The sequence below is a fragment of the Puntigrus tetrazona genome, chromosome 21, assembly GCF_018831695.1.
Source record: "Puntigrus tetrazona isolate hp1 chromosome 21, ASM1883169v1, whole genome shotgun sequence".
NCBI lineage: Eukaryota > Metazoa > Chordata > Actinopteri > Cypriniformes > Cyprinidae > Puntigrus > Puntigrus tetrazona.
The window spans coordinates 7,204,711-7,227,419 of NC_056719.1; the positions used below are offsets into that span (position 1 = coordinate 7,204,711).

A 22,709-nucleotide genomic window follows, 5' to 3' on the forward strand; every position below is an offset into this window, starting at 1 on the left:
ACTTTCACTTGTAATGGCTGCGGTGACGGAGCTTGGTTTCATGGCAACTGCCTATTGATGACCACCATTCCAGGTGCAATGACGTTATGCCTGCTCCAAGCAACAATACAGTGCACCGTAAAGCAGGCTTTTCCCAGCCAAGCGAAGGTAACACACAATACACACTCTTTAGCAAAAGACAGTCACCAAAGAAACTTCCCACAATTGTTTTTCACAAATGTTTAGAGGCATAATACACAACATGTCTGTTAAGAGAATGAAAAGAAAACTAAACACACAGACAGGTTTAATTGGTTACTGGCTCAAGGCTGTGCTTACATTTTGCTAGAGTAAACATGTTTTTATTAAAAACATTGATAAAACATCAAAGATCCATTGTGTTTTAGTTATAATTTTCCTTATCAGCTGATCACGTCAAGCTGTTGTCCTGCTAAATGTTGTGACGAACGATAACGACCTCAGGATTGCCGACAGAAAGATGGGCCACCAAAATAAACCTTTTCTGGCTTTACTTGGCCTTCCATTCTAATTTCTCCTAAAACCTCATAATACAATCTTCAAACTGAGACCAAGTTTCTACGGCACATGGAAAATACATGCAAACATGTTGTTCTTTTTAGGTCACAATATTCAAAATCGTCCTGGACTAATCACGCTGAGCATTTAAGAATGATTGTCTGGCAATATACAGTAATACCACAGTTAATACAGTTTTTTGGCACAGAATATCTCATTAAAAGCTCAATCTACTGTTACCACTCACTGTGAAAGTAATTAAAAATAACAACACAAAGTGCATAAGCTTCACAATATACCAGGATCGTGCGATGTTTACCATTTATATAAGATAAATCCACTAACAAAACTATAAACAACAACGAAAAAAAAACAACAATCTGAACGCAGGAACGCTAGCTTCTGCACGTTAACCTCTGGTGTGCAAGGGTGTGTTGGTGACATACAGGCAGTGGTTCAGGTGCTTGCGAGGGAGAAATCTGAAACAAACATTATGGGGGTGGTTAAGACACATGAAAGAGAGTGCAAGCCAGCCCTCGGCAGCCAGTGGGCTTAATGTGGGCAATATTATTTAAACTACCGTAAATGTGTGGAAGCACAAAGTTTACATGCAATGCATTATGTAGAATACGGCAAATAAAAGGTTCTAATACTATTACAAAACTGAAACTATAATATATATACATTCAAATTTTAACATTGGTAGTGTGTTTGTCATGAATGTTATAAATGCATGACAGACGGACACAGATGTAGATATATAGTCAGATAGATAGATAGATAGATAGATAGACTACTATATAGATAGATAGATAGACTACTAGATAGATAGATAGATAGACAGATAGATAGACTACTATATAGATAGATAGATAGATAGATAGATAGATAGATAGATAGATAGACTAATATGTACCTGTGGAGAAAAAAGTAATTGGCAGAGAGAGATAAAAAGTAACAGATCACTCAGAGAGACCCATCAGGAGTTAAAATAATGCTAAGAAGAACTAAGAGTAAACTGGAGTGGCTTAACTAAATGGGAAAGTGACTGCATCACAAGAGAATCAAAACTCACATCCACACCTTCATCTGACAGCAAACTTCCAGCCATGTAATGGGTGACTTGATGAGAGTTTGAGGAGCTGTGTTAAATTTGATTCAGAGATGATTGTGTGTGTGAAATATTTTTTGAAATGTCAAAAAGGGCTAAATTTGATTTAAAGTCTGGTTGCCTGCTTAATTTCATATAAAGCAAGCGTTATGAAAAGCGTTCATGACATACTTGACCCAGTTCTGTGACAAGGATCCCTCGGCTTTTAATGCGCTGCCTCGTAATCAAATTAAAGGTGCTGTGTCGCCCTCTGCAGGGCACCTGAAAACAAACTGAGGCTTTAATCACATTAAAGGTGCACACCAGGTTATTTACAACCTAAAGCCTACGGACTGCAAGTTTGGTATGCTTTCAGTTCTCTAAACAGTTCCTTAATTTATAAAAGTAATAAATAAATACACCTAGAATGAAAGCCTAGGAGGCAAACAGGTGTGTGTAGTGTATCCTTATGAAACTATTTTCTTCTTTTATTTCCAAAATGACTGCACAAAATGTGCTAATTTATATTTTGTGAGGAAATTAAAAGGAGGCTTTGCCGCACTGTGAGTAGTATATACCATTTCATAAGAATATACTGTATGCATGTGATCAAAGTTGGATATAATACAGTGGTCAGAAAAAGTATGTGAAATCTTTGGGATTTGCTCTCTGCATTAATTGGTCATAGGATGCCATCTGATCTTCAGCAAAGTCACAAGTCCTGTCAACAACAATGTGCTTAGTGTGTGCTGCCTTTGCTATTTTATGACCAATTAATGCAGCAAAAACCAACCAATTCTATTGGGTTCACATATTTTATAGAGAGAACCAAACAAACAGAGCGAAAATGCGGTGCGATAATACAGTTTTTTTCTCCATGTAACTATCCTTAACCAAATAGAATAATTATTTTTGTAATGCATAACCAGTTGCTGGTTATGTATTAAAAAGCTTTACATTTCTGCACGAAACCCTCTGGCGCACTTTTCTGCTTCCATTGTAAGTGTATATTAATGTAAAGGTTTCTTCACACAAATAGTCACACACGCTAAAACTTTAAAATTACGTTAAAAATAACCCAGAAAGCACCTTTAATTTCACGGTCCTAAGTGTAAATGTGCGAGTCAGCAGGTGACTTAAAGTCTTAAGCTTTGGGTCTCCTGTGTGTGTGTATAGCGCATGGGTTCACAGCCTGCCAAAACAACCGTGCCCAGCAGCGCACATGGGACGCATGCGACATAAGGCAGTGCACACTGCTGAACAAGGTGCAGGCACTCACAGAGGACTGGAGGGCGGAGGCCTGTAGCTGCTCCTTTCCTGGCCTTCCCAGTAGGGTTCTATGCCAGGTAGAGGGGTAAGAGGACTCCTGCGGCAGGAAACACAATAGAGATGGGAAGGATGGGGAGGGGAGGGGTCATGTCGGCAATTAACGAGGCTGCTTTCCACAAATAACATTGCAGGAGAAAAAAAAAAAAACTGTGACATGGAGAGACAGAAGTGAAGGAAAGAGCAAGGAGAGCTTAAGGACATAAGAAAGGATAATGATCGAGGGCACTGGATTGTTCATTTCTTAAATGACACAGTTTATCATTTTCACTCATTTTAGTGCCTATGCATGCAGGGACGTCAAGGCCAGCTTGGATCCATGCAGTGTCCTTGTTTTGATATACAAGTAGACATTTCGTGGTTTATTTGAGTTTCTGACAAAAGCAGATGATATACAGTGGAGTGCAAAGACCGAGAATAAATTCTTCGGGTCTGCATTTTTTTAAATAATTGTATTCCCAATTTCGACAAAATTGATGAAGAACGATGAAAAAATAAAATAAGGTTGCTTTAATAATAACTGAGTCAAAATGCATGAGCAGGCTTTAAACAAACTTGTGAGCTTTGTTCTCAGTATGATTTGATGCTGCAAAGACCATCTTGTTCCTCAGCTGAAACAATGCTCATTATTACATAAATTAGCTTATTTACTGAAATGCCATTTCCCATCTGTCTGTCTATCTAGGCACCGAACACCACATTTTGTAACAATATCAGACTTTTCGCCTCCACTGTATAATTTTGCAAATCAAAAAGCCTATGTAAAAATAAGTACAATAACTCAAAGAGTATTTTATGAAAAATGCATACGTGATGCCATAACGATACTGCAGATAAAAGCAGTTACATAAGTAGCTAAAATGCTCAATTCAAAACCAAAGCACTGAAGAGATGTTATATGCCAGCATATCATAAAATAAAGTGAACTGAAACGGCAGCATGTTTTAAAATGTCACGACTATGGAATTTACATGACTGACAGCATACCAGAGTTAACCCACTTAGCTTTAGATTACTGAAAGATCGTGTAGGATCAAGTACTATAAATGTAATATCTAAGACATCACTAGTCTAATATGTATTATTATAGAGAAGCACTGTTACGTGCCCTCTGTTCACTTAAATGTCATCGTTTGTGTTTCTGAAACATTAGAGAACTTCAAAGGATGCAAGTAAATTAGCTTCTTTACGCTTCATTAAAGCAGTATGCAGTCTTGTAATAGGATAATACTTTAAATATTAGATTATAAAGAAATAATATGAATACTATTGAATATATAAATACAAAACTCCTAGTCACCGATGTCCACTGTTATTAGCACTGGGAAGAAAGACAAACAACAGAGTTAGTGTATAATGTAAATTAAGACAAGTTGAGATTGTTGCAGTAGTATACCGGAGAAATAAAGTAAAATACCTCCCCTGTTTTTGAGCAGTGTGTTAGTATACCATGGTAAATGCAAAAGAAATACATGATAGCATTGTAAAAAACAATCTTTGAAGCAGAGACAGCACAGCATGCACATTTACCATGGCACAAAATCCACAGATATTGTTGTTATCAGCCAAAGTCATTACAGTTCACAAAAAAAAAAATCAGTCATCTGGTCTTTTCATACTACATTAACTCTGGATTATCGTTTTTAAAAAAAAAAAAAAACGGTTTTGATGCTGGGTTAAGCTACATGTTGCACTAGTCATTTTGAAAGGCGATTAGCACTGCTTTTAATGGTAAATTATGAAATACTGCTTAACGTTCAGGAAAAAAAAATCACAAAATCCTCAATGCTTGAAATGCTCCATGTGCTTATAAGCAGTTCAAGGTTAATATTCAATGAAAATTGTATATACAGTCTCTATCAGTTTTGAGACACACAAGAACACATTTTGGGTGAACTACAGAGACTACATCATTATGTAGACTCCATATGTGATCAATATTCATCTTTACAATAAACTGATATTCTATGCGATTGGATTATAGCAAACAAAATGATTTTAAAAACACTTAAATCATGAATGTTTTATATCATTTACAGTGCTTACAGTTGTACCGTACTAGCATGTTTTACACTCTCTTTTCGGTTTCTGATTGTTGCCATGGGAACTCAAAAGCAGCAGGTCACTTTAAATCATTGTCTGTGCAGAAACCAATTACTATGAGGATGAACCTGACCCTAATTCTACAGTACTTTTGCCAATGTAGTAAGTGTCATCGAAACCATATAGATTCATAGACAGCAGGCCAAAACCCCAGTCAATTTATCAAGCAGGAACACACAAACAGCACTTTATCCCTACAATAACTTAAACTGCCAATTAATAGCCAAAAACTCAAGGTCAGTTGCTGAAAAATAGAAATGAATGTCAAATGTCATTAATAAATGAAAGTAAATGCATTACTTATTTACTTTTAATGCAAACTAATGTGTTACATATTAAATCTGCTTGTTTTTATATAACAAATTAACTTACAAATGTAAAAGAACTTTCACAACAAAAGTGAAATGAATACACCACAGGCTGAAGAAAGTGTAAATTCATATCTGGACAGCAGAGGCACAGCTCAAACAAATTGCATGAAGAACATGACGCAGGAGAAGAAAATTCAACACTATTCCAAAATAACAAAAATGAAACACGAACGTGTCATTTTTGCGTAGTGAGGTTGAACTGGACCATTGAAGGTCAGTAGTGAAGACACTGGTTAATTAAAATGGGATCAAATGTGTTATTCGTAATGCATCACCTCCAACGCTGTTAATAAATGCTGTAATGCACCGATAATGATGCAGCTTTGGTTGTATTTTTCTGTCACCTCTCATTTGGTAATAAAAGTGGCAGATAGATTTTCTGACAATGTGCAAGCAGAAAACGTGTCTTTAAATTGAGTATTTAAAATCTTTAAACCTCCAAAAATGCGTAGCTTATGTTACATTTAGTTGGCTTTAATTCTCTATAACCACAAAACCTGAATATAGAGAATTAGATTAGTGTCTAAGATTTGAATAAGCCAGTACAAGAATGCACAAAAGCAGCAAATCTCTAGCAGGTGGCCAGGGCTAATTTCCAAAGAGGCTTCGAGAAGACTTAAAATGATTTAAATAAGACAAAACAAGCATTATAATAAGCTATATTATCAAGAAATGTATTATTGGAATTTGCCCCCTCAATACCTCTTTCTTTCATTTGAAGAATCGGGATTCCTAACAGGGTTTAAATCCAGAAGCCTAATTTTAAAGATGTGATTTCCCGACGTGGAACGGTCATACATACATATACATACACATATCACTTTTAATTTTAATCATACGGTAATTATTACAGTTACAGAAAATAAGCTAGATTTACTACATTTTGTTGTAGACAATAGGGGAGCCATCGATCTAAAGAAAACACGTCAAGGCAAACACGGAAGAGAAGTATTTAGAAATCCTGAATAATGAAAAAATGAAGAAACCGCTCTTTGATGAAATTAACTTAGACCGTCTAGTCCATGAACACACTACATCACTGGCCTATCACTGAGCAGTAATTAATGGCTCTTCTAATAGGATCTTTAAACGAGAGGCGTTTCTGTCGGGTGCCTTGATTTATGAAGCGCACTCCACTCTCTGTCTGAATAAACTGAGGTGCGAGGGGAGAAGGGGAAGTTCTTAAAAGACATTACTTACGGAGTCTCCACGCTCTTTCTGCAGTGTGTTATAGACAGAGGGGATCTGTTGAAGAGAAAACCAGATTACAGACTTCAGACATGCATAAAAGACTCATTTCAGGGCTCCAGGCTAATGATTTTTACTAGAGCACTGTAACCCCTGACTTCATTTTTTTAGGAGCACAAGCAGAGAATTTAGGGCATACCTTAAATTAGCACGCCGATGCAATCGTTAAATTATTTCCCTGTTTTAAATGTATTATTGCCACATGCTTTGATAATAAATAGATTAAATTTATAGAAATTACAATATGCAGTATTCTTATAAATTATATAAATTCTGCAGATGGTGGCACCAGGAGCAGATTGAATAATGCAGGGGCGTACTGTGTGGGAGTATTAAAAATATAAATAATTTAAATATATAATTTCTATAGTTTTGCATTACTAAGTGCAGCAATTAGTAATAATACAAATTAATTTCTTATTTATTTTATGTGTATATAGTATTTATATATATATATATATATATATATATATATATATATATATATATATATATATATATATATATATATATATATATATATATATACACACATTTGATAGAAAAACACTAAGCTTAAAGTGAGAAGCTTATAAAAATATATTTTATTAACAACAGTAACATCTGCAAAATGTATTTTTCATGCAGAAACATTATATTTTGTACTTATTACATATTTCACCATTATTCTTCTATGGTGTTATATAGACCTGACCAAAAACTTTATAGATAAAAAGAAAATAAACACAGAAAACACATATTGATATTTTATAAACAAATTTTAAAATATAAAGTAAAAGGTAGAAATGAATGAATAATAAGTTAATAAGAAAAGTGCTCCTCTGCTGCCATCTACAGGTTTTATAATGGTGATTTGACGTATTTTTAAATTTTTGAGTTCAACAGAGATTTCTGTATAGAATTTAAACATCTCGCAGAAATGTTAATTTATCTAGTGGTGAGTTCAAACGCTTCTCAGAAACGCTCACGGCGCTCAAACAAAATCTACTTTGGTAGATGTTATTTAATCTTCTGCTATTTAATCTTCTAGTGTTTTCAAAAAAATTAACAGATGTGAAGGGCATGGGGTTGGATGAGAAAGAGGAGGGCATTCTGACCGCGAGGGCACCACTGACCTCGTCTCCGCTTGAGCTTACGCCGTCTCTGTTTGTTGACGAAGCAGGCCGCTAGCGTGCTGAAGAGGATGGCTGCTGCCAGGAAACAGATGGTGGCCACAATGCCTGCCACCACCGGCCGCGCCAGCCCTCGTCTGGCACCTCAGGCGGCGGGAAGTAGTCTGAAAGACACAAACAAGCTCGCCTTCAGCACGCACACACACAAGAGCTTTCATTCTTAGTGTGGGCTGTTTCAACAATAAACCATACAGCTCGTTCCGAATGATTTATTTAATAGGAGGACGATTTGAAAGATTGAAATAGAATGAAATAGTCGCCTATCTTGATCCATAAAGACATTCAAAATACATTCAAACTCACTGTGGGATGCTTTGAGAGATGAAAGCAAAGCCTGAATGGCAGCCTCGTGTTTATTTTGACTTTAAGTAGTGATTGAATTCTGACTGAAGAGCACAAACTATCTATTTAGTAAATTCAGTCATTCAGAGGTAACTGTCAGTCCCTGGAAAGTGGTGACAGAATAAGGATTGTTAGTAAAATTGAAAATAAAATAAAATAATAATAATAAATGTATAATAAACTGATGAAAAAGTGACAGTAATATATATTTATGTTACATTTACATATGTTAAAAAAATCTATTTCAAATAAACACTTAATTGAAGAAGACCTGAAAAAAGCATACATTTCTACAAAATGATCAGCCAGCACAACATTGAAAATGATTTCAAAAGTAATAGCTGCATCAAAGCTGCTTTTTGCATCCAAGAAATATATTAAAAGAGAGCAGTTGTTTTATAATATTTCAAATATTTTATAAATAAATTCAGTCTTGAAAGCGTAAGAGACTTCTTCACAAAATTCTAAGCATTCTTCCAAAATTTAACATACTTTCTTTGGACAGTATTTATTCTTTGATGTGAAGGTTTGAGACATTGAAACATTTCAATACAACTAGACTAATAATAGAGTCACTGAAGTAGATAGAAACTATATATATATAGAATATATATATATATATATATATATTAAAAAATATTAAAACAAAAAGAGCACATTGCTCTTTCAGACAAATTCATATTAAATCCAGAAGATGGCAGCAGAATCTCATCAGACCAGAATCAACTCACTCCATTAATGCTTGTGTGGGCCTACACAGAAATATAACAGTATAACATGATATTATGTGCAATAAATCTCACTGTACATTTTCAAAACCCATATGGACTATAAAAATCCTCAGAGCACTGACCTGTGCTAGAGACTCCCACTACATTACTGGGCTCACTGACAAGGTCCTCCATAACTGCCATCACTCTGAACTCATACCAGGCCTCCTGCAAAACAATGACACGTGCAGCATGTTTCCTTTAAATAGATGGCTAGAAAACTCTGAAGGAGTGTTTAAGTAATTTAATCACATTTGACAAAATGTCACAAATATACAAAAATAGAAGAAAGAGAGACACTGTAATCTTTCATTAGTGTAAAACCTTGAGGGAGATCCTCCCACCTTTGCTTTTTCCCCTCCGAATGAACACTTAACAAACCGAATGATGATTGTCGAGTGAATTATACTTCTAGATCTACAGCATGAAAACGCAAGTTCATAGTTTACGCTCAAACACTTTTTCACCTGCAGAAATTATGTCAATTATGTCAATCTTTTGAAGTGGTTATCACAGGCATACCTGAACCAGGTCTCTAGCCAATAGCTCTGTCTCTCCAGCAGGGATTGCATCATCAAGAACATCCCACCTCTCCCCGAGGCGGAACTCCATGATGTAGTGATCAATTGGCGACGTGTGATTGGCTGGAGGGATCCATGTGAGTAGGACTCCCTGCTGTGTCCGGTTGGCTGTGAGGCACCGTGGTGGGGTAAGCAGCACCAGTGGTTCTGGGGTACTTATAGGAAATACTAGGGGAAACAAAGTAAACCACTGGATCATTTAAACATGATGTTTTTCGGGAGATTAAAAAGAGCAGCATTTATTAGACATTTTTGTTGCATTATAAATGCAAATGTCTTCAAAGCAGGGCTATAATAGTTAAATAGTATAGTATTAATAGATAGATAGATAGATAGATAGATAGATAGATAGATAGATAGATAGATAGATAGATAGATAGATAGATAGATAGATAGATAGATAGATAGATAGATAGATAACAAAATGACTAAAACCTGATCTAAAATTAAAATGAATACAATTACTACAATTTTAATAAAAACTATAATAGTATCATGATTGCACGTACAAAGCACACTGCTCTACGTTCACTTTTTGGTTAACTTGATTCATCTTAGCTAAATAAAATTCTTTCATATAAATAGTATTATAAATTTAATAGAAATTAAAATAAACATCTGTATGCAGTTCAAACATCTGAACTGTAGTGATATATGTAATGATTTTAGTATTACCCTACCATATCATTTATTATATACAATATTATTATCATATTAGATGTTTTTATCATTGTATTAAACGTTTAGATTTATTGGTATCTACTGCTCAGTTCAAGACAATCTTAAAACCATTATTAATTTTACCGTTAAATGTAAATTTCAAATAACTGAAAAAATCTCTAAATTAATATTTACATATAAAGTTATGGTGCCTAAATTTAAACTGTTTTAACTAGTTCAGATTTTAGTGCATTCTTTCCCATTTATTTTGGCAAAATATTATTTCAATACTATTTTGTAGTATTTCCAATACTAATATCCATGTAGAAGTTTTACAAAACCATTAAAATTGTCAGCTTATCAGTATCAGCCAGATTTACTAAAATAATCATCCTAACATGGATCAAAACTACTGTAATCCTTAAATTCCCTCCCATTCCCGTCCCTACTAAGAAATGCATTTCTGTCAGGCAGAGACGATCTTGTTGTCGTAAGTTGTATCGTGCTGGTGGCCAACCTAGTGTGTTCACAGTGACGACCTCGCTGAACGGGCCCGTCCCCAGCTTGTTCTGGGCCAGGACGCTGAATTGGTAGGCCGTCTCGGGCTCCAGGCCTTGCACCAGGAGCCAGTGCTGCCCGCTGGGCACAGGCATGGACAGCCAGTCATGCGGTCCTAACTGCTCCCTCTTCACCCTGCAGGAGGAGTCACAGATGGAAAGAGTTCAGCACGGCACAAGCGTACATGCGCATGCGCATACGCTCCTATAATGATCGCCATGTCGCTCACAATACTGATGAGAGCACTGCCTGCAGCTAAACGTAAAAAGACTGCTTGTTTGGCTCAGTGTGAATGCTCAGTGATATCCAATAACACAAAACTGTCTCACGGTTTCCCAGAGGAAATTCTGAAGAATGCATTTTCGACCGCTGATCTTTACAAGAATATCCCCGTCGATCTTCAGTGTGCCTTGTACGCCTTGCAGCCCTTTTCCCTGGATCTCTTGAGAATGACCTATGGCTTGAAATGAGCCTTGTGGACAATACATCTCTATCTCTAGAAACCGCTAGAATGGTTGCAATGTTTTATGCTAATAATGAATTGTTTTTTTTAACTACAGAAACCCTGGACTGTCGCATCATGGCCTGTTGCGGATAGAAATCGCAAGTAGTTTTGCATGCTCAAAACTTTGTGTAGCTGTACTTACAGCCAGCATGCTTCATTCTGATAAACTGCTGCCCTTGGCATGCATGAAACGACTCCCACTGGACGTCCCGACTAAATTCAAGCTGAATTTCTTCGACCTTCATTGTACGCAAGCAAGGACACCATGCAATAAACTGCCCCTTTAAGGACTATTCAAACTAGTCTTAAAATATGAAAATCCATCACAAAAATAAGAATATATGTTAAAAACGCATTTGATCACCTAAACAAGAAGTAAATCATATTAAGTAATATGTATAATATAGAAACTAATATAATAATAAGAATGTTATATTAAATACATTAAATATATTAAAATATATTAAAATATATAAAAAAACTGAATTGTGAGATAAAAGTTGCAATTGCTTTATATATATATAAATATATATAAACTTTTTATCTCACAATTCATTTTTTCTTCTTTACAAGTCTCAGAATTGCAAGTTTGTATTACGTTATTAGGGGAATAAATTAATTGTGAGACATAAACTTGCAACTAAGAAAAATATTCATATACATCATGAGAGAAAAGGTTGTTTTTTTTCCTTAAATGTGAAATGTATTTTTTCCCTTAAAAATGTTTAAATATTTAAAGTAACAATATATACTATTATATCAATCATATCATCCATATATAATTCTCTTACAGATCGCTGTCCTAAACCCCAGGCATCCTTTGAGTTATTGAAATGACACTGCGTTTGGAATATTAATGACTTTCAAACAAAAAAACAGTCAGGAATCGGGTGTATACATCATTCTTCGCCCCGTTCCTATTTGTGAGTCATAATATTCCACTGAGGTCTAATTGATTACTTCCTTCGTGCCCTTGTAGCTTGAGAGTTCACAGGCTCTTGAGATGTGTGTTATTCACAGCATCTCAGCGGTCGCTCGGCACCTCTCCTGCAATGCACAGGAAGTAGCAGGAACACGCCAACTATCTGCGTCAATGAGGCTGACGGGAGCTGTTGTTTAATCTCACGTGGGTCACCTTTAAAGGCCATTCATACACAACCTTTAAAGCATGAGTCACACTGCCCAATGTTTCAAATGACACCTTTAGTCAGCTCTTGGCACAGGTTTGCTCGGGCACCCGTGGTGGACACATCAGGCCAGAGGATAATGATGATCTAAGAAGAAGTCGGAAGCGGAACGTGAGGAAGGTCTGGCCCTTGGGTGAGGATTAACATGCTTTCATCCTCCATGGGGCGCTTTATTCTTCTTTAGCTTTTGCATGTGTGGACTGCAGCGTTAGCGGAAGGACTCAAAGTTAGTACCAGGTACAAACTGTGAGGAAATACTGAGCGCATAGAGACAGGGTTCCGTTATATGAGGAAGAAAATCATAAATTAAATTACATTTTGATTCATTTATTTATTTTTTTAATTGAATTAATATTTTTATCCAGAAAAATATGCATTAACAACTTAGTTACAAAACAAGAATAAATACATAAATTGTCATAAAATATTTCTGTTTCAAATCAATGATGTTCTTTCTATTCAAAGAATACAGCAATATTAAGCCATGTTTTACTAGAAATATTAAGCATTACAACTGCTTTCAATGGTGATGATAACAAAAGTTTCTTAAGTATAAAACCAGCATGTTAGAATTGAAGGACCATGTGACACTGAAGCATAAAGTAATGACTGATTAAAGAAAAAAAAACAGGAGTAAATATCAAATGTATTAAAATGTGTTAAAAATAAACAGTTATCTCAGGCCAAATAATCCTTACTCTTTCCCTTATGTTTTCTCCATAACAGCTATGTGTGTCTCTAAACATAAAACCACATTTCATGACTATTAATAGCTCAAAAAGAAGTGAAATCTGTCTCCAGGGCTCGCACTTAACGGGCTAAACCTGTTCATGCTACATTCCCACGAAACACTGCTGCCATCTGTTACCTGGTGTGACATTCAGAAATATGTTTTAAAACGAGTGAGTCCCAAGTAATCATACCCTTAAAAGACATACGATTGAAATGTTCTTGCTCGTATCCACCGAAGCAAACATACAAAGGTTACTGCGAAGCATGTGTCATTCTATAGGAGCAGGAGCACAGAAAGCTATAGAATGCTGATATTCGGGTGAATATCGCAGAGGACAGCACCACACAGGGAGCAGAATCACAGGGATGCAGAAAGCGCTGGCATGGGCTGCAGAGAGATGAAGAGAGGCGAGAGAGACGAGCGTGCTGCTGATTAAGCCAGAAGCGAGAGGTTGCCGTTATGGATCAAGTACCTCAGGGCACCTCCTTAAACTGTGGATGTCACCTTACTGAAGCAAGTAATAAAAACTTTTCAAATTATAATACAGTAAATACTTACTTGCAATAGTTGGCTCTCTGTGTACGGTTAAAATACCACAAACGTTTTAGCACTGAACTGCGAGAAGGCACAAGTCAAAGTCTTTGCATTAATAAATACTGTATAATGCATAAAGTAATTCTCAGGGCTTCCCACTGTACTGTATGTATAAACTCCAGGTTCACATCCGAGAAGTATTTCTAAACATTGCAGTGTAATTTCTTATTTTCTATATTATAAGGATTAATATCTATTATATGTTGCTTCCATGAAAGTTTTGTCATCATTTACTTACACTCACGTCACTCTATTCTCTACGCACACACAAAAAAAAATATATCCAGAAAGAAAATGCTTGTTACACGAAAAAAGAAAAGTCATAGATGATTTGAAGGACATTAAATTAAAAGAACTTGCAAATGTTTTCTTGGGAACTAACTGAAATAAGTTAAACTAAAATGACTCAACTTTAAAATTAAATTAAAGCTAAAATAAAATAAAAACTAAGTTAAAATAAAAAGCTAAATAGGGACTTGTAAATTATAATAAAATTGACAAAAGCACATAAAATAATTATTGCGACAAACTAAAATAAAAAATAAACATATAGTAGTACATAAACAATAAAATGCAATTAATTGATAAACAATGGATAACAATACTATTGATTTTGAATGGGTCTGTGTGCATGAATGTAAAAGAAAATATATAAAGCTGCTTTTATATTTTAGTTTAGTTTAGGGGTTCTTGAGAGAGTAGTTTTAGAGAGAGTTTTAGACTATAATAATAAAAAAATCTTACACAGTCATAAATGCATTTTCCATAACAAATGTTACAACTGATGTTAAACACTCAGCAGCAGACTGTTTCTTCCGAATCCCATATATATGTCATTATTTTTATTGTGCTGAAGTGTTTAAAACTGCACACAACACCAAGATTGTCTTGTCAACTTAATAAGGTACTTTGCATGCAGCTCGACTCATAACGACTCTGTGGAGGGATTTTACTGCCTGATCACTCCATTCCAATTCTATCGTTATGAGCCAGATTAACAAGGCCAACATGTTAGCTAACCGCTCGCAGAACAAAAAAAAAAAAAAAACTAAATAAAGAAAACAGTGGGTCTGTATTACTCACGGAATGATTATCTTTGTTCAAGACTTCTCACTATGAAGTTATTTGGAAGTTATGAATAAGACTTAGACTGTTCTCTCATTAATTCAAAGTCCTGACCATAACACTTAACAAGCTCAAACATTAACGGTGTTTCCAGCTCAATATTGGAGTGACCTCCTGGCCACCTCACCCCTATAAAGGTTTTGCCCCATCCCACCCATTGCCCCCAAATGTAGCAGCCTCACAGCAGCAGCAGAGCTCAGGTCAACAGTTAGGAAAAGAAGCTGAAAGCAAAGCATGCTGGGATGACTCACACATGGCCGTACCAGACTGAGAATGTCTGCTCAAAGCCGCCGTCGTAACCGGGTTCCCACGAGACGTTGGCCGAGGTCGTCGAGACCGAAACGTGGACTTTTGGCGGGGCGTGTGGGCTTGTGCCTGTGGGAGGACGACAACTTGTCACGCTCAATACAAACACACTTGTACGCAAATGCTAAGGCCACACGCATTTATTTCCCTAAAATGTTGTCTGTGAAAAAGCCCTCGGTCAGAGCAATTAGCTCACTTGTCTTCACACAAACACTAGCGCTAACACAAACAAACAGACTCCGTGTGCATCATTTATCCTTTATCTCTTATTTAGCAGCTAACTGTTAGCCTATGGAAAATCCCTTTATACTAAGACACTAAACCATTTGTAGCAGTCCGCTCACAGCATATAATATCACCACAGAAATCCAACCTACTAAAGGACTTTTCTACAGTAAGCTTTCTGAGAGGAACTCACTGAATAGCTAACAGTTTAGCCTAGCAGCTGCTGCTTGGCGGCTAATCAGAAAGTTTCTTTAACTGACAGTTTCACTGCAGTCAGACAAATGCAAACAGTGCCCAAGAAAATGGTGTACATGCCAAAACAGCAGGGAGCAATATAAAGACTAAGCTGGCAGGGTTTGTTCACAGCTGCACTACTCACTAATAGAAAGAGGCAATGTGGATGTTAGCATTTGTGCTACCTTTCTCTACTGAATTTATAAGCTATATCCTATAAGATTACATACTTATTAATACTGCGTATGAATATACTTCAAAGTATCAAGCAAGTAATCTTTAAACTAAAATCTATTCAGGTATGTGCTATTAATGTGACTTCACATGAAATGAAGAGATAAGTCATATCAGTGCCCTGGAATGAGCTACATTAATATAAAAGGATGATTAGGGACATCATAACTAACTCTTTCTCATAAAATCCACCCTTATTTGTTCGCAATACTGTAATTATAAATGAGAAATACTTTACAAAGATTTAGTGCACAGCAGTTTTGTTTAAACAATACACTGTGTAAAAAAAAAAATGAATTAACAATTTTGGTTGCAAAGTGGTTGCAATCAATTTAGTTTAGCTAAAAAAAAATTATATTTAGTTGACTAACTTTCAACATAGTTTAAATGTAGCTAAAACGAATGCAGTGCATTAAGCTGAAATAAAATATTAGTATTCATAAAATATTCTAAAAAAACTGAATATCAGAAATGTTGCTAAAGAAAACGAAACTAATGAAAATGACAAAGGTAATAAAAGAGCACAGACATAGTAATTAGCCAAAAGTATAATCTATAAAATTATATAGAAATTTCAATGACTTTTAAATAATTCAGATATTTTAGGTTATGCAGAAGACCGCTGTTGTCCTGCAAAATATGAACTAAAGTTTTTGTGCACCTTTACTTGAAAACAACAATCTTTAATCTAACATGATCAAAATTCACGCTGTATGAAAAAAACACTTTATCTCAAGTCGTGTTTGTGCGTCATGGGGTAGCGCCATTTGTCTCAACGCCTCCTACCGATTACTAGGAGGTGCGCGTGCTGGCAGTGATGCTCGTGGCGACATTGAGGCGACACACTCCACTCCCCATGGTCCTCCTTGCTGAGAGATTTGAACTGTAAGCTGCCTCTCGGTAGGACGTTGTGCTTGCTTCTGCTGGGCTTCCCTACCTTCTCCAATAAAAGAAAACAACTCTAACAAATGCTGCAGTTGGGTTGACAATGATACAGAGTCCAATTTAAGGATCCATAAGGATGCTTTCTACCTTTCTCCATGTAATGTTGGGGAATGGGTCTCCTTCTGCCTCACAGGGGATGACCAGCTCTCGACCAGCCTCCTGCCTGTACTCCCCTCCAGGAACCACCAGAAATTTGGGTGGGTCCTATACACCACCAAACAGCATGTTTTATTAATGCAAAAAGATGATATCATAAGAGATAAATAAGCTTGAAAAGAAACTCCATGTTTCATTCTTTACCTTTAGCACCAGAGGGGCGGGAGGGGACTGTCCCATTGTACCGAGGCTATTGTAAGGCACGCAGGTGTAGGTGCCGAGAGAGTCCTCTGTCACCTCAGACACTCGAATGCTCCCATCTTCCATTTGGCTCCAGCCAGAAGTACTGCAACAGGAACAGAAACAGCACACACACAATCAGGGAAATCGATTCCTGTATCTCAGAGAGTAGAGCATTGCAATGTTTGATTCTTTACTGAACGTATTGAACAAGATGTTTTGTAGAATACCATTCAAAATTTGTGGTCAGTAAGATATTTGTTTTTTAAGTCTTATATCTACAAAAGCTACATTTTTATTTTAAAATACTATTAAAATTTCATTGGTTACTTTTCTGTTTCAAGTAAGGATTATTATTGGAAAAATAACTAGCTTCATTTCATGGCCGCATCACCACCTCGAGTGTGAATTATTTTTCAAATAATTGAACAGTCTGGAGTCAATTATTGCACTTATACTATGGAGAGAGAGAGTGAGAAAGTGTGTGAATTATCTCAGAGTCTGTGCATCTCTTAAAAGTGTTTGGCTAATCGTGAAACGCCGTTGATGTTAGAGATAAAGTCATCAAGAGTAGCACTAGCAACATTAGCAGGTATGTTAATGTGTGTGTGTGTCTCTGAAGGAGAGAGAGAGGGAGAGATATGTCCACTTTTTTTGTGATAACATATTCAAATGAACAGAATTAATCTTAGCATTATAAACGTTTTACAGTTTGGGGCAGTAGTAGTTCTTTAATAAGTAAATTGCTTTGTGTAAAAGCATTTATATTACTGTAAGAAAATTACATACATGTAAGAAATTATATAAACTGCAAATTGTCTCTCATCTGAGAATGATATGCAATTAGTTTGAAGCTAATAGACACAATGGATAAAATCACTTATGTATGAATAAAATAAAAAAGGGAAGGGGCCATTTTATACACCATATCAGCTTGAATAATGAATATTAATTAGGTGATTAGCAATCTCTAAATCACATAATTAATTTGCTGAAAAGCAGACACACTAAGTGGGAGTAGACCATAACCAACCAGCAGACTGTCTCTAGTAGGTTATCGTTTTACATGGCTGGCTACGATTATTTCTTTATAATGCATCCTAAATTTCTATATCTTTCAATTTTTTCACAAAAAAGTGTCTAAAAGGCTTTCGAATTGATTAAAATCCTTTTGTGATAATTGTTGTTATGTACCTTAAAAGCCTACATATTTTCAGCTGCATGGACACTACTCTTGAGAGCCAACTGCACAGAGGAAGACCAAGGTTCGAATGAATGAAACAGATATCCTGTTTCTTCACTGTAAGGTCAGTTATTCTCAGTTTGACTTTATAGTTGTAGAGGAGCCAGCGATCTTTGTCTGTGTGAGACTATGAGATCAGTGTGAACTGTGAATGAAACCCATCTCACACAGGCCCAAGCGACAGCATCTGTGAAAACACTCAGATCACTGTCCTGCTGGACTCACCTTCTCTATCCGCAGAGGCAGGCCGTCTTTTTTCCACTTCACTGAAGTGACAGGCGGGGTTGGCATCCACCGGGCAGCGGATGTACCCCGGCAGTCCAATGGCCACGTAAATAACGGGCGGCATGTTTACCACACGGGCAGGGGTCTATGAGACACAAGAAGAGTAGAAACGAGATACGGCATAAATGTTGAAATATCTGAGTGACGCTCTTGTGCATTGTTAAACTGTCAGACAGATGAGAGGAGTTTGTTCGGATGTCTCTCTGAGTCATTAGTCTGGAACATTAACACAAATCCTCTGAATAAGTCAACTACCGATTGAGAAGTACACTATAAAGAACTTTTTGCTCTCACATAGCCTGAACTAACTCACATTGAGACTATTACTCAGCTAATAGTAGTACAGCACAATAAGTGCCTTGGAAACAATAGCTAAAGTCAAAATAATGGAAATTAATGCAAAATTTGTACAAATTTTCCCATGCTAAACTTTTACATCAATTTTTTTTTTTTTTTAATTACCACTAAAATCTCACAACACTTTCTTGATCACCAAATCAGCTTATTACAATGATTTCTGAAAGATCATGTTAAAATTCAGCATCACAGGAATAAAATGCATTTTAAAATACATGAAAATTACTTTTAACTGTACTTTTTTTTAATCAAATAAATGCAGTCTTATAATCTAATAACAACCCCAACCTTTTGAAAGAAATGTGAATACATAAATAGAGAAAATAAACACATATTGTGTCATTCCAAACATATCATAAGGTCTTTAATCATCATAGTAACACAAATTAAGATATTTCTGAAATCCTCTGGCTTTCTGACCCTGCATAGATAGCAACGCATCTGTCACAGAAAGGCAGTAAGGACATTATTAAAATAGTCCCATGTGACGTCAGTGGTTCAAACTTGATTTTATGAAGTTTTGAGAATACTTTTTGTGAGCAAGATCCATTGCTGTGTATGGGATGGTCAGACAGCTCAAAGGTTTCATAAAAAAAAATCTCAATTTGTGTTCTGAAGATGAACCGAGGGCTTACTGTTTTGGAACGTGACACGAGGATGAGAGATTAAAGATGTTCATTTCTGGGTGAATTATCCCATTAGATCCTTTGTGCCACAAAGCATAAACAACAGTATAATTTCTGATGACATTTCCCTTCTTTATATTGCATGAACAACATCTAAAGCAAAGACTATCAATAATGCTGTAAAAGAGATTCAATTGTGTGTGACTCATAAATCACAGCCTCTCGTTAGTGAAGACATCAGCCAACCGCAGTACGCCGTAGAACGAGAGGGAGCGGCGTTCCGAAACGAACGCTTTGAAGAAACCCACTGCTCCATCTCAGCAGCAGCAAAGTGCCGGGTCTATTTTTAGCACAAGTGGAGCTGAGGGACGGGACGATGGGAGGAGTGGACTGGAGTTGAGAACACAACAGAAGAAAAGCGAGCCGCGAGGACGGAGCACAGGGCTGCCAACGAAAAGCAAGGAAAATAATCAGGCAATCTCGACGCACAGATTGGACCTGCAATGCCGTCAGCCGTCCAACGAGGCCGCCGTCGCCCACGCTTCCAGCCCGCCGGAGCGTCTGCAGATGACGTCACTGCAGAGAAGAGGGTTTCCACACAGGATGATGTCATCCTTTACACCCCTCCTTTTTCACACTTACTGTCAAATACACTTTCTCCGCGCCTCTGCTCGCTACACACATGGGCGGCCAGACCAAGTGAGACTGATTCGGAAGACGGGTGAAAATTCCCGCGGCCTGGGAATTCTATGATGTAATCCCTTTCCGCCACTTCGAACTGGTCCGACACAGGCTTCCTCTGAGCAAGGGAATATGAAATGTCTGTTGCCTTGGATACCACAGCCACTTCTGCAGCATTCATCCCTGTCACTATTAACTGCAAATGCAACATGTTTGGGTTTTGTTGGTGTTTTTTTTTCTCAACATCGTCTAGAAAAACCATGGTCTTTGCATCAGTCTATTGGCGTGGAGGATGTGAGCCGTGACTGAGTGATCTGCTAGCTTACTGACTCAAGGTCACTGTTTCAATTCAGCTCCAGACTCCGGGGACAGAAGGCCATTCCAATCTCTCGGCTGCAAATAGAAAGCGTCAGCCTGCCCAACAGCGGCAGTTGAAGCTAATACACCCTCGTGCCAATGTACTGAGACGGAATACGCCGGGAGACTAAAGTAACCCTTTCATCAATTATAAATGATCACACTGTAAGAAAAACTGTTATACCGCATTATTCTGCATACATGGTCTCAATGTGAAAACACAATAATGATTTGGCCTGTGATGAAAAGGCATAATCCAGTAGTGAAGGTTGTTACTGAGTTTTCACGCTCAATCCAGTGAGACCAATGTCACAGATTCAGGATGAAGGAGAATTCCTCCTCTATTATGTCATGACATTACGTAATACAATAGGCAACTGGGAATTGGGCTTTATCTAAAAGAATTTGTTACAGTGAAAGGTTGTCATTGTATCATAAGTAATGTAGGACATCACCACCGTTCGGTTTCATTTCAGCAAATCACTAACATTTAAAGGTTTGGGATCAGTAAGATCTTTTAAACAAGGCTGTATGTATTTGATCAAAAAAAGTTTCTTATTTTTATACTTTAAAATATAACTCATTTCTGTGAAGCAGCGCTGAATAGCAGTGTTACGTTGTAACACAAAATTTTTAATAATCGCGGTTCTATTAAAGGACCTAAATAAAAGTATCACAGGTCCAGGTTTCCAACATTGATTAAAAATCAACATATTCAAATTATGTATGAAACAACAAGTGACGCTGAAGACTAGAGTAATGATGCTGAAAATATTTTTTCTCTACAAATTATATTTCAAAGTGTATTCAAATAGAAAACTGTTATTGTAAATTGCAATATTATTTAACAAAATTCATTCTTTTTCTGTATTTTTGATCAAATACTATTTTGAACTATTTACAACTAATTGTACAATTACTTCATTACGATTACCAGCTAACTAAACTGACATAAGCACATTTGCGACACTGATCGTGTGCACAAAAGGTCAGATGCCCTTAGTTTTAGAAGCATGCTTTAGGTCATTCTCACAAGATGCTGAATAATAACACACATGATCACCACATTCAACAAAACAAAAGCTTTTTGGACAACTCCACTGATCAGCAGAGTACTGTAACAAATACCAAACGGATTCTATTCTGGTTGTTTCTCGCCTACATACTGCAGCTGTAGTTTAGCATCTGCACCGTGCAAGGCAGTGAGAATTTTTAGGGGCATCAGAAAAGACAAAGATGTAGCGTCTCTAGTTGTGTATCAGCAAACTGACTCACAATGCACGGTCAGGTACGCTGATGCAGAAGGTGGGCGCCCAAGGCTGTTACTCGGGCTGCAGGTGTATTTCCCAGCATCCTCAGGTTTCACCTGGGAGATGATGAGTGAACCGTCGATCAGAATACTCACTCTGCGCTTCAGATCACTGAAGAGAGAGAAAAGAAGAAGTTGAATTAGAATCGATAGTAGTCATGATACCAACGGTCCACATAATACTACTACATAAATCAAGTTAAAAAGGTTAGGGTCAGTAGGTTTTATTTTAAAGAAATTAATATTTTATTCGGCAAGGAAAAATGATAGTAAATATGTTTGTAATGTTATAAAATTGTCAATTAAATGTTGTTCTCTTGAAAAACAATTTTCAGCTTTCCGATGTTCATTATTTCACATAAAATAAGCACAAGTTTGGAGAGTGTACGAGACATTAGTTACATTAGTTAACATGAACTAAAAATAAGCAATACTTCTACAGCATTTATTCATCTTAGTTAATGCTAATTTCAGCATTACTAATGCATTAGTAAAATCACAGATTGTGTCTGTTAACATTAGTTAATGCTAACGTGAACAATTAATTATTGCATTTAACTAATGTTAACAGCTTATATAAATAAATGATGAATAAACAATGTAATAAATGTATTTTTTTATATTAGATAACACATTAACTAATGTTAACAAACAACACCTTATTGTAAAGTGTTAACAAATAATCTTACC

The 22,709-nt window shown here is 36.5% G+C and overlaps 1 pseudogene; it reads right to left on the reverse strand.

Annotated features, from left to right (window-relative positions):
* The window catches only part of LOC122326997, a 79,240-nt pseudogene that overhangs the window by 9,587 nt on the left and 46,944 nt on the right, over positions 1–22,709 (reverse strand).